This window comes from Triturus cristatus, chromosome 4_1 (genome assembly GCF_964204655.1).
Source record: "Triturus cristatus chromosome 4_1, aTriCri1.1, whole genome shotgun sequence".
In the NCBI taxonomy this organism is placed as follows: domain Eukaryota; kingdom Metazoa; phylum Chordata; class Amphibia; order Caudata; family Salamandridae; genus Triturus; species Triturus cristatus.
The window spans coordinates 140,197,899-140,211,651 of record NC_140585.1 but is presented as its reverse complement, the minus strand read 5'-3'; the positions used below and the strand labels follow the sequence as shown (position 1 = coordinate 140,211,651).

The 13,753-nt window shown below is 41.3% G+C and overlaps 5 non-coding genes across 5 annotated transcripts; all 5 read left to right on the top strand.

Moving 5' to 3' along the window:
- Nucleotides 1-889: 889 nt before the first annotated feature.
- TRNAC-ACA (transfer RNA cysteine (anticodon ACA)) lies at nucleotides 890-961 on the top strand. The gene has a single exon. It is a non-coding gene; the product is annotated as a tRNA-Cys (tRNA).
- A 3,256-nt stretch (nucleotides 962-4,217) lies between these two features.
- Nucleotides 4,218-4,289, top strand: TRNAC-GCA (transfer RNA cysteine (anticodon GCA)). Its single transcript has one exon. It is a non-coding gene; the product is annotated as a tRNA-Cys (tRNA).
- Nucleotides 4,290-6,301: 2,012 nt separating this feature from the next.
- Nucleotides 6,302-6,373, top strand: TRNAC-GCA (transfer RNA cysteine (anticodon GCA)). Its single transcript has one exon. It is a non-coding gene; the product is annotated as a tRNA-Cys (tRNA).
- A 3,158-nt stretch (nucleotides 6,374-9,531) lies between these two features.
- TRNAC-GCA (transfer RNA cysteine (anticodon GCA)) lies at nucleotides 9,532-9,603 on the top strand. The gene has a single exon. It is a non-coding gene; the product is annotated as a tRNA-Cys (tRNA).
- Nucleotides 9,604-10,609: 1,006 nt separating this feature from the next.
- TRNAC-GCA (transfer RNA cysteine (anticodon GCA)) lies at nucleotides 10,610-10,681 on the top strand. The gene has a single exon. It is a non-coding gene; the product is annotated as a tRNA-Cys (tRNA).
- Nucleotides 10,682-13,753: the final 3,072 nt, after the last annotated feature.

Below are 13,753 nucleotides of genomic sequence, written 5' to 3'. Positions count from 1 at the left end.
CAGTGTCACTGCTCAAAACCTGGGAATAAATGCATTTTTACACAGGGCGTGGGAACTTTCTGAAACATCATTGATTTATTTTGGAATCCGGCTCTTCCTTTCACAGCTTCAAGCAAAGAGAATGACTATGAAAACAATTGAAAACTTTGTTACACAGTTTGGGGCTTCCTTGTAGCGCACTAAAGAAATGGCATAGTATACTCGGCAGCGCTGCAGTCAATCTATTTCTCATTTAACGTGTGTCCTCAGTCTTACATATATTCCTCCTCTCCTCTGTGCATACAAAATATGTGTTTGTTTAAAGCACTTCATTCTTGTGCAACGTAGAAACTATTTAATTTCTCCTTAAAACCTCTGCCTACGTGCAAAATGTATGAACCCTCGTTGCAGATGAAAAAAGGCTGGCTCGAAGACTCAGGCCATTTTCGAACACAAAATGGCCTTTTCTGATATATTAAATTGATGGTACTTGAAAGGGATGTTTGGGTGTACCTTCCAAATACAAAATTGCAGTGGTATGTAGAAATGTTTTTCGTCCATCATTTGGCCCAAAACAATCATACTTCACCACCATCTCGGTGATTGTGGTAACCAATCCGCGAAAGGATAAGGCGTCCCGTAAAAACCTCTTCCCCTTTGAGAATGTTTCAAAACAAGCATTTTATGTACAGGCATTGGTCCTATGGACCACTGCCTGTGCAAATAAAATAACAATGAAACATATAAATATTTTTTTTAAACGATCCCGTTTTCCTTCAATAAATAATATTAAGAACTACTTTTCCTGTCCCACAGTTTCAAGCTTGTAGATTCCGGCCCAACTGAGCATGATGCTCACACTCTTTCATGAGGTACTGATATATTTTCATTCCGACTCTCACAAACTGGTGGGGATATAGCTCAGTGGTAGAGCATTTGACTACAGATCAAGAGGTCCCTGGTTCAAATCCAGGTGTCCCCTTAGCCTGTTTTGGTTCTTGTGTTTGTAGCTGGGATTTTCATAAAACCCCTTTGGATCATCATTGACAGAGTCAGTGTTCGCTTGGATCTTACACTTTAATAGCATTACAATGTCACTGCTCAAAACCTGAGAGTAAATGCATTTTTATACAGGGCTCGGTATTCCGTATGGGAAATTTCTGAAACAGCATTGATTTTTTTTGGAATCTGGCTCTTCCTTTCACAGCACCAAAGAAAGGGAATGGACTATGAAAGCAATTGACAACTTTGTTTTACAGTTTGGTGCTTCCTTTGATCGCACTACAGAAATTGCATAGAAAAGTGGGCAGCAATGCAGTCAATCTATTCCTCATTTAACCTGTGTCCTCAGTCTTACATGTATTCCACCTCTTCTCTGTGCATACAAAGTATATGTTTGTTTGAAGCACTTCATTTTTGTGCAATGCATAATCTATTTACTTTCTACTAAAAAACACTGCCCACGTACAAGATGTACGAACCCTAGTCTCAGGTGCAAGCAGGCTGGTCTGAGAAACCAGGCCATTTGCGAACACAAAACAGCTTTTTCTGATGTATTAAATCGAAGGTACATGAAAGGGGTGTTTGGTTGTACCTTCAAATACTAAATTGTGGTGGTATACAGAAATGTTTTTTCACCGTAATTTGGCCCAAAACAATCATACTTCACCACCATATCAGTGATTGTGGTAATCAATCCACAAAGATAGGTAGTCTCGTAAAAACCTCTTCCCCTTTGAGAATGTTTCAAAACAAACATTTCAATTACAGATATTGGTCCTATGGACCACTGCCTATTCAAATAAAATAACAATTGGAGGAGCCAAGATGGCGACCGGGATGGCAGCGTAGGCTCCCGGCTCCGTGAATCTCCGCATCCCGCACACATATCCTGCATGAGATCCTCAGCCTGCGCTACATGCCCGTGTTGGTGATTGAGAGCGGCACCCGATCGTGTGATCCTGAAGCTTCTAGCGGCGGTACCGCCCGAGAAATGTTCATTTGAAGTTTGCGGCCTGTGCAGCCCTGGGGCCGGGACCTCGGGTGGACAACATGGCCGGGCGGCAGTTCAACAACAGCGGCCATTGGTGACCGGGTGGAGTCGGAATACCGAAGCGGCGCGAATATTGGCCTGAATCTCGCTGTGGTCGCTCCTATCACCGAGAATAGCGTGATGGGTGCATACCCGGGGTGACGATTCCAGGGGTTATCGGCGATCGCCTGGACCCTCGCCAGTGAACTGATCGGACGCGGCCTGTGGCTCGTCCCGATTTGCGCGGGCTGCTCCCGGTTATCGCAGACACTGGCCCAGGGGGAGAACGACTGTTACCTGTGACCACACACTGGATACACATTTTGCCTGCCGCCGGACCCTTGTTTGCAGTGACATGGAACTTGATGCGCTTGTGCCTGAGACCCGGTCCCCATCTGGGGTGGCCCTGCCCTGCGGCCATCTTGATAGGATGGACTCTATCATCCTGTACACTGGGTCGCAGCAAGATTGGGAGTGTGTGGCGCAGAGGAGCGTAGCGGAGCGAGCGCGGGGGGCCGTGCTGGGGTACGGTGACCTTCTCGATGCTCTCGGAGCCCTTCATTCCACCCTGGTTCACGGCGCCCGGGTATTGGAGAGGAAGCTTGATGGTATTGCGTCAGCGTCGGAACAGTTGCGGTCGGCCTGTCCCCAGGTACATAAGGCTCTGTTTCACCTTCCACAGGAGGAAAGTACCGTGATCGCCTCTGTGAATAAGAGACAGATGGAAACTTTGGACACTGTGGCAGCGTGTGGTCGGCTGGCTGTGGGGTCGGTCTGTTCCGGAGGTTTTGGACTTGAGCGGAAGGTGGTGGCTTTGTCCCAGGCGCGGCCTCCGGCGACCCAGGCAATCTTCACGCAACGGTCGCCTGCTCCGGCTGATTCCTCCTTCCTGGACCTCGTGTGTGGCGCAGGCCCTGGGGCAGTACTGGGAAAGGTGATCTTCCATGACGATGACTGTGTTGGTGTTCCGAAACGTCCTCCCCACATGTGTGTGTCCCTTCCTGGTCTTTTTTGGACGCTCCTCTTCCTTGTAACTCTGGACATGATAATGGGTCGATGGGTATGCATTGGTGGATTCGCAAAGAGTGGCCAAGGATAAGGCTGATCCTTCAGAGGTTGTCATTTAATAGGCGGGCGGGTTTGGGGGTTGTGTGCTTTCACGATGTAACTAATAGTGTAGTCGGTGAATAATGCTCCCCATTTCTCTTAGATATGGCCGAACATTCGCTGTTTACTGTTTGCGTCGTCGAGGAAGATATTGTGCGGGAGGGAGAAGCCGGGGGCATGGTTGAAGGCCCTCCTCCAGTTTATTATTACTCTCTCCCCTTTTCTGTTAGGGGGGGTTTCCTCTCTTTCCCCTTTTTCTCTGTTTCTTCTATATTTCGGGTCTGGTTCTGGGGCGACAGGCACGCTGCGGGGGGGGGGCCGTAGTCATCTGCAGAGGTGCAGGGTGGGGGGTTGGGGGAGGGGCTTCTATAGTCCTTTACTTTGTTTCTATGGCCTTCTTCTTCTTCTCTTCTTCTTCTTTGTCTTTCTTTTCTGGGGTCAGCGCGGTACGTTTCCTTCGTGGCCAATCATTGTTTTTCATTTGTGCCTCATCTCCGTGGGGTTTTCTGGGTCCTAGGGCAGGAGACTGCAGGCGCAAACGGCTCGTGATATCCCTCCACATCCTGAACCTCCTGTTTCAGCGCCATTGACTTGAGAGATTTCTATTTATTGTTGACGTTCACTATTCTGCCTGCCATTTGTCGCTGCTGAGAACTTGATTGGCACCTGATCCTTCTATCCTTTATTGTAAAATGAAAACCTTTTATATCCTGGTTTCCCTATTGGGCTGTTCAGTGGATAAGAGAATAGTAGCATGGAGAATCTGCTTCCCGAGGTGCTGCATGTGATTATAATCTGCTTGCTGTTACTTTCACTGCTTAGCGGCCGGCCCCGAGGGTTGTAGGCCCATACTTGTCTTTATTTGCAATGTCAATAAAGGTTTTTCAAAAAAAAAAAAAATAAATAAAAAAATAAAATAACAATTAAACATATACATTTTGTTTTTTATATGATCCTGTTTTCCTTTAATTAATAATATTAAGAACTACTTCTCCTTTTCCACAGTTTCAAGCTCGTACTTTGTGGCCCAACTGAGCTTGAGTCGCTCACTCTTTCATGATGTACTGATATATTGTCATTCTGATATTTGAAAACAGTTGGGGATATAGCTCAGTGGTACAGCATTTGACTGCAGATCAAGAGGTCCCTGGTTCAAATCCGGGTGTCCCCTAAACCTATTTTGGTTCTGGTGTTTGTAGCTGGGATCTTTCATAAAGTCCCTTTGGATCACCATTGACAGAGTCAGTGTTCAGTTGGATCTTATACTTTATTAGCATTACAGTGTCACTGCTCAAAACCTGGGAATAAATGCATTTTTACACAGGGCGTGGGAACTTTCTGAAACATCATTGATTTATTTTGGAATCCGGCTCTTCCTTTCACAGCTTCAAACAAAGAGAATGACTATGAAAACAATTCAAAACTTTGTTATACAGTTTGGTGCTTCCTTGTAGCGCACTAAAGAAATGGCATAGTATACTCGGCAGCGCTGCAGTCAATCTATTTCTCATTTAACCTGTGTCCTCAGTCTTACATATATTCCTCCTCTCCTCTGTGCATACAAAATATGTGTTTGTTTAAAGCACTTCATTCTTGTGCAACGTAGAAACTATTTAATTTCTCCTTAAAACCTCTGCCTACGTGCAAAATGTATGAACCCTCGTTGCAGATGAAAAAAGGCTGGCTCGAAGACTCAGGCCATTTTCGAACACAAAATGGCCTTTTCTGATATATTAAATTGATGGTACTTGAAAGGGACGTTTGGGTGTACCTTCCAAATACCAAATTGCAGTGGTATGTAGAAATGTTTATCGTCCATCATTTGGCCCAAAACAATCATACTTCAGCACCATCTCGGTGATTGTGGTAACCAATCCGCGAAAGGACAAGGCGTCCCGTAAAAACCTCTTCCCCTTTGAGAATGTTTCAAAACAAGCATTTTATGAACAGTCATTGGTCCTATGGACCACTGCCTGTTCAAATAAAATAACAATGAAACATATAAATAATTTTTTTAAACGATCCCGTTTTCCTTCAATAAATAATATTAGGAACTACTTCTCCTGTTCCACAGGGGGAACAACCTTTACAACGCAACTTTTACAACGCACTACACTTACAACGCATTTTTTACAACGCATAATCCATTACAACGCACTACACTTACAACGCATGACACTACAACGCATTTTTAAAAAATACCTTTACAACGCATACCATTACAACGCCTACCATTACAACGCATAATATTACACTAAACTATCCAACACTTACCCTACTGTTGCACCCCCTGGAGTTAGAATAGTAATTTTTACCCTTATACTATCCAACACTTACCCTACTGTTGCACCCCCTGGAGTTAGAATAGTAATTTTTACCCCTATACTATCCAACACTTACCCTACTGTTGCACCCCCTGGAGTTAGAATAGTAATTTTTACCCCTACACTATCCAACACTTACCCTACTGTTGCACCCCCTGGAGTTAGAATAGTAATTTTTACCCCTATACTATCCAACACTTACCCTACTGTTGCACCCCCTGGAGTTAGAATAGTAATTTTTACCCCTATACTATCCAACACTTACCCTACTGTTGCACCCCCTGGAGTTAGAATAGTAATTTTTACCCCTATACTATCCAACACTTACCCTACTGTTGCACCCCCTGGAGTTAGAATAGCAATTTTTACCCCTATACTATCCAACACTTACCCTACTGTTGCACCCCCTGGAGTTAGAATAGCAATTTTTACCCCTATACTATCCAACACTTACCCTACTGTTGCACCCCCTGGAGTTAGAATAGCAATTTTTACCCCTATACTATCCAACACTTACCCTACTGTTGCACCCCCTGGAGTTCGAAAAGTAATTTTTACCCCTATACTATCTAATACTTACCTTAAATGCAATTAAATATTATGCGTTGTAATGGTATGCGTTGTAATGGTAGTTTTTAAAAATGCGTTGTAGTGTCATGCGTTGTAAGTGTAGTGCGTTGTGATGGAATATGCGTTGTAAAAAATGCGTTGTAAGTGCATGCGTTGTAAAAGTGTGCGTTGTAACGTCATACATCCGTTCCACAGTTTCAAGCTTGTACTTTCCGGCCCAACTGAGCATGATGCTCACAGTTTTTCATGAGGTACTGATATATTTTCATTCCGACTCTCACAAACAGGTGGGGATATAGCTCAGTGGTAGAGCATTTGACTGCAGATCAAGAGGTCCCTGGTTCAAATCCAGGTGTCCCCTTAGCCTGTTTTGGTTCTTGTGTTTGTAGCTGGGACTTTTCATAAAACCCCTTTGGATCATCATTGACAGAGTCAGTGTTCGCTTGGATCTTACACTTTAATAGCATTACAATGTCACTGCTCAAAACCTGAGAGTAAATGCATTTTTATACAGGGCTCGGTATTCCGTATGGGAAATTTCTGAAACAGCATTGATTTATTTTGGAATCTGGCTCTTCCTTTCACAGCACCAAAGAAAGGGAATGGACTATGAAAGCAATTGACAACTTTGTTTTACAGTTTGGTGCTTCCTTTGATCGCACTACAGAAATTGCATAGAAAAGTGGGCAGTAATGCAGTCAATCTATTCCTCATTTAACCTGTGTCCTCAGTCTTACATGTATTCCACCTCTTCTCTGTGCATACAAAGTATGTGATTGTTTGAAGCACTTCATTTTTGAGCAATGCATAATCTATTTACTGTCTACTAAAAAACGCTGCCCACGTACAAGATGTACGAACCCTAGTCTCAGGTGCAAACAGGCTGGTCTGAGAAACCAAGCCATTTGCGAACACAAAACAGGTTTTTCTGATGTATTAAATCGAAGGTACATGAAAGGGGTGTTTGGTTGTACCTTCAAATACCAAATTGTAGTGGTATACAGAAATGTTTTTTTCACCGTAATTTGGCCCAAAACAATCATACTTCACCACCATATCAGTGATTGTGGTAATCAATCCACAAAGATAGGTAGTCTCGTAAAAACCTCTTCCCCTTTGAGAATGTTTCAAAACAAACATTTCAATTACAGATATTGGTCCTATGGACCACTGCCTATTCAAATAAAATAACAATTAAACATATACATGTTGTTTTTTAAATGATCCTGTTTTCCCTTAATTAATAATATTAAGAACTACTTCTCCTGTTCCACAGTTTCAAGCTCGTACTTTGCGGCCCAACTGAGCATGAGCCTCTCCCTCTTTAATGATGTACTGATATATATTGTCATTCTGATCTTTACAAACAGTTGGGGATATAGCTCATTGGTAGAGCATTTGACTGTAGATCAAGAGGTCCCTGGTTCAAATCCGGGTGTCCCCTAAACCTATTTTCGTTCTGGTGTTTGTAGCTGGCATCTTTCATAAAGTCCCTTTGGATCACCATTGACAGAGTCAGTGTTCAGTTGGATCTTATACTTTATTAGCATTACAGTGACGCTGCTCAAAACCTGGGAATAAATGCATTTTTACACAGGGCGTGGGAACTTTCTGAAACATCATTAATTTATTTTGGAATCCGGCTCTTCCTTTCACAGCTTCAAACAAAGAGAATGACTATAAAAACAATTCAAAACTTTGTTATACAGTTTGGTGCTTCCTTGTAGCGCACTAAAGAAATGGCATAGTATACTCAGCAGCGCTGCAGTCAATCTATTTCTCATTTAACCTGTGTCCTCAGTCTTACATATATTCCTCCTCTCCTCTGTGCATACAAAGTATGTGTTTGTTTAAAGCACTTCATTCTTGTGCAACGTAGAAACTATTTAATTTCTCCTTAAAACCTCTGCCTACGTGCAAAATGTATGAACCCTCGTTGCAGATGAAAAAAGGCTGGCTCGAAGACTCAGGCCATTTTCGAACACAAAATGGCCTTTTCTGATATATTAAATTGATGGTACTTGAAAGGGACGTTTGGGTGTACCTTCCAAATACCAAATTGCAGTGGTATGTAGAAATGTTTATCGTCCATCATTTGGCCCAAAACAATCATACTTCACCACCATCTCGGTGATTGTGGTAACCAATCCGCGAAAGGATAAGGCGTCCCATAAAAACCTCTTCCCCTTTGAGAATGTTTCAAAACAAGCATTTTATGAACAGTCATTGGTCCTATGGACCACTGCCTGTTCAAATAAAATAACAATGAAACATATAAATAATTTTTTTAAACGATCCCGTTTTCCTTCAATAAATAATATTAGGAACTACTTCTCCTGTTCCACAGGGGGAACAACCTTTACAATGCAACTTTTACAACGCACTACACTTACAACACATTTTTTACAACGCATAATCCATTACAACGCACTACACTTACAACGCATGACACTACAACGCATTTTTAAAAAATACCTTTACAACGCATACCATTACAACGCCTACCATTACAACGCATAATATTACACTACACTATCCAACACTTACCCTACTGTTGCACCCCCTGGAGTTAGAATAGTAATTTTTACCCCTATACTATCCAACACTTACCCTACTGTTGCACCCCCTGGAGTTAGAATAGTAATTTTTACCCCTATACTATCCAACACTTACCCTACTGTTGCACCCCCTGGAGTTAGAATAGTAATTTTTACCCCTACACTATCCAACACTTACCCTACTGTTGCACCCCCTGGAGTTAGAATAGTAATTTTTACCCCTATACTATCCAACACTTACCCTACTGTTGCACCCCCTGGAGTTAGAATAGTAATTTTTACCCCTATACTATCCAACACTTACCCTACTGTTGCACCCCCTGGAGTTAGAATAGTAATTTTTACCCCTATACTATCCAACACTTACCCTACTGTTGCACCCCCTGGAGTTAGAATAGTAATTTTTACCCCTATACTATCCAACACTTACCCTACTGTTGCACCCCCTGGAGTTAGAATAGTAATTTTTACCCCTATACTATCCAACACTTACCCTACTGTTGCACCCCCTGGAGTTAGAATAGCAATTTTTACCCCTATACTATCCAACACTTACCCTACTGTTGCACCCCCTGGAGTTAGAATAGCAATTTTTACCCCTATACTATCCAACACTTACCCTACTGTTGCACCCCCTGGAGTTCGAAAAGTAATTTTTACCCCTATACTATCTAATACTTACCTTAAATGCAATTAAATATTATGCGTTGTAATGGTATGCGTTGTAATGGTAGTTTTTAAAAATGCGTTGTAGTGTCATGCGTTGTAAGTGTACTGCGTTGTGATGGAATATGCGTTGTAAAAAATGCGTTGTAAGTGCATGCGTTGTAAAAGTGTGCGTTGTAACGTCATACATCCGTTCCACAGTTTCAAGCTTGTACTTTCCGGCCCAACTGAGCATGATGCTCACACTCTTTCATGAGGTACTGATATATTTTCATTCCGACTCCCACAAACAGGTGGGGACATAGCTCAGTGGTAGAGCATTTGACTGCAGATCAAGAGGTCCCTGGTTCAAATCCAGGTGTCCTCTTAGCCTGTTTTGGTTCTTGTGTTTGTAGCTGGGACTTTTCATAAAACCCCTTTGGATCATCATTGACAGAGTCAGTGTTCGCTTGGATCTTACACTTTAATAGCATTACAATGTCACTGCTCAAAACCTGAGAGTAAATGCATTTTTATACAGGGCTCGGTATTCCGTATGGGAAATTTCTGAAAGCATTGATTTATTTTGGAATCTGGCTCTTCCTTTCACAGCACCAAACAAAGGGAATGGACTATGAATGCAATTGACAACTTTGTTTTAAAGTTTGGTGCTTCCTTTGATCGCACTACAGAAATTGCATAGAAAAGTGGGCAGCAATGCAGTCAATCTATTCCTCATTTAACCTGTGTCCTCAGTCTTACATGTATTCCACCTCTTCTCTGTGCATACAAAGTATGTGTTTGTTTGAAGCACTTCATTTTTGTGCAATGCATAATCTATTTACTTTCTACTAAAATACGCTGCCCACGTACAAGATGTACGAACCCTAGTCTCAGGTGCAAGCAGGCTGGTCTGAGAAGGCAGGCCATTTGCGAACACAAAACAGCTTTTTCTGATGTATTAAATCGAAGGTACATGAAAGGGGTGTTTGGTTGTACCTTCAAATACCAAATTGTAGTGGTATGCAGAAATGTTTTTTCACCGTAATTTGGCCCAAAACAATCATACTTCACCACCATATCAGTGATTGTGGTAATCAATCCACAAAGATAGGTAGTCTCGTAAAAACCTCTTCCCCTTTGAGAATGTTTCAAAACAAACATTTCAATTACAGATATTGGTCCTATGGACCACTGCCTATTCAAATAAAATAACAATTAAACATATACATTTTGTTTTTTAAATGATCCTGTTTTCCTTTAATTAATAATATTAAGAACTACTTCTCCTGTTCCACAGTTTCAAGCTTGTACTTTCCGGCCCAACTGAGCATGATGCTCACACTCTTTCATGATGTACTGATATATTGTCATTCTGATCTTTAAAAACAATTGGGGATATAGCTCAGTGGTAGAGCATTTGACTGCAGATCAAGAGGTCCCTGGTTCAAATCCGGGTGTCCCCTAAACCTATTTTGGTTCTGGTATTTGTAGCTGGGATCGTTCATAAAGTCCCTTTGGATCACCATTGACAGAGTCAGTGTTCAGTTGGATCTTATACTTTATTAGCATTACAGTGTCACTGCTCAAAACCTGGGAATAAATGCATTTTTACACAGGGCGTGGGAACTTTCTGAAACATCATTGATTTATTTTGTAATCCGGCTCTTCCTTTCACAGCTTCATGCAAAGAGAATGACTATGAAAACAATTGAAAACTTTGTTATACAGTTTGGTGCTTCCTTGTAGCGCACTAAAGAAATGGCATAGTATACTCGGCAGCGCTGCAGTCAATCTATTTCTCATTTAACCTGTGTCCTCAGTCTTACATATATTCCTCCTCTCCTCTGTGCATACAAAATATGTGTTTGTTTAAAGCACTTCATTCGTGTGCAACGTAGAAACTATTTAATTTCTCCTTAAAACCTCTGCCTATGTGCAAAATGTAGGAACCCTCGTTGCAGATGAAAAAAGGCTGGCTCGAAGACTCAGGCCATTTTCGAACACAAAATAGCCTTTTCTGATATATTAAATTGATGGTACTTGAAAGGGACGTTTGGGTGTACCTTCCAAATACCAAATTGCAGTGGTATGTAGAAATGTTTTTCGTCCATCATTTGGCCCAAAACAATCATACTTCACCACCATCTCGGTGATTGTGGTAACCAATCCGCGAAAGGATAAGGCGTCCCGTAAAACCCTCTTCCCCTTTGAGAATGTTTCAAAACAAGCATTTTATGTACAGGCATTGGTCCTATGGACCACTGCCTGTTCAAATAAAATAACAATGAAACATATAAATATTTTTTTTAAACGATCCCGTTTTCCTTCAATAAATAATATTAAGAACTACTTCTCCTGTTCCACAGTTTCAAGCTTGTACTTTCCGGCCCAACTGAGCATGATGCTCACACTCTTTCATGAGGTACTGACATATTTTCATTCTGACTCTCACAAACAGGTGGGGATATAGCTCAGTGGTAGAGCATTTGACTGCAGATCAAGAGGTCCCTGCTTTAAATCCAGGTGTCCCATTAGCCTGTTTTGGTTCTTGTGTTTGTAGTTGGGACTTTTCATAAAACCCCTTTGGATCATCATTGACAGAGTCAGTGTTCGCTTGGATCTTACACTTTAATAGCATTACAATGTCACTGCTCAAAACCTGAGAGTAAATGCATTTTTATACAGGGCTCGGTATTCCGTATGGGAAATTTCTGAAAGCATTGATTTATTTTGGAATCTGGCTCTTCCTTTCACAGCACCAAACAAAGGGAATGGACTATGAAAGCAATTGAAAACTTTGTTTTACAGTTTGGTGCTTCCTTTGATCGCACTACAGAAATTGCATAGAAAAGTGCTCAGCAATGCAGTCAATCTATTCCTCATTTAACCTGTGTCCTCAGTCTTACATGTATTCCGCCTCTTCTCTGTGCATACAAAGTATGTGTTTGTTTGAAGCACTTCATTTTTGTGCAATGCATAATCTATTTACTTTCTACTAAAAAACGCTGCCCACGTACAAGATGTACGAACCCTAGTCTCAGGTGCAAGCAGGCTGGTCTGAGAAACCAGGCCATTTGCGAACACAAAACAGCTTTTTCTGATGTATTAAATCGAAGGTAGATGAAAGGGGTGTTTGGTTGTACCTTCAAATACCAAATTGTAGTGGTATGCAGAAATGTTTTTTCACCGTAATTTGGCCCAAAACAATCATACTTCACCACCATATCAGTGATTGTGGTAATCAATCCACAAAGATAGGTAGTCTCGTAAAAACCTCTTCCCCTTTGAGAATGTTTCAAAACAAACATTTCAATTACAGATATTGGTCCTATGGACCACTGCCTATTCAAATAAAATAACAATTAAACATATACATTTTGTTTTTTAAATGATCCTGTTTTCCTTTAATTAATAATATTAAGAACTACTTCTCCTGTTCCACAGTTTCAAGCTTGTACTTTCCGGCCCAACTGAGCATGATGCTCACACTCTTTCATGAGGTACTGATATATTTTCATTCTGACTCTCACAAACAGATGGGGATATAGCTCAGTGGTAGAGCATTTGACTTCAGATCAAGAGGTCCCTGGTTCAAATCCAGGTGTCCCTTTTTCCTGTTTTGGTTCTTGTGTTTGAAGCTGGGACTTTTCATAAAACCCCTTTGGATCATCATTGACAGAGTCAGTGTTCGCTTGGATCTTACACTTTAATAGCATTACAATGTCACTGCTCAAAACCTGAGAGTAAATGCATTTTTATACAGGGCTCGGTATTCCGTATGGGAAATGTCTGAAAAAGCATTGATTTATTTTGGTATCTGGCTCTTCCTTTCACAGCACCAAACAAAGGGAATGGACTATGAAAGCAATTGACAACTTTGTTTTACAGTTTGGTGCTTCCTTCGATCGCACTACAGAAATTGCATAGAAAAGGGGGCAGCAATGCAGTCAATCTATTCCTCATTTAACCTGTGTCCTCAGTCTTACATGTATTCCGCCTCTTCTCTGTGCATACAAAGTATGTGTTTGTTTGAAGCACTTCATTTTTGTGCAATGCATAATCTATTTACTTTCTACTAAAAACGCTGCCCACGTACAAGATGTACAAACCCTAGTTGCAGGTGCAAGCAGGCTGGTCTGAGAAACCAGGCCATTTGCGAACACAAAACAGCTTTTTCTGATGTATTAAATCGAAGGTACATGAAAGGGGTGTTTGGTTGTACCTTCAAATACCAAATTGTAGTGGTATGCAGAAATGTTTTTTCACCGTAATTTGGCCCAAAACAATCATACTTCACCACCATATCAGTGATTGTGGTAATCAATCCACAAAGATAGGTAGTCTCGTAAAAACCTCTTCCCCTTTGAGAATGTTTCAAAACAAACATTTCAATTACAGATATTGGTCCTATGGACCACTGCCTATTCAAATAAAATAACAATTAAACATATACATTTTGATTTTTAAATGATCCTGTTTTCCTTTAATTAATAATATTAAGAACTACTTCTCCTGTTCCACAGTTTCAAGCTTGT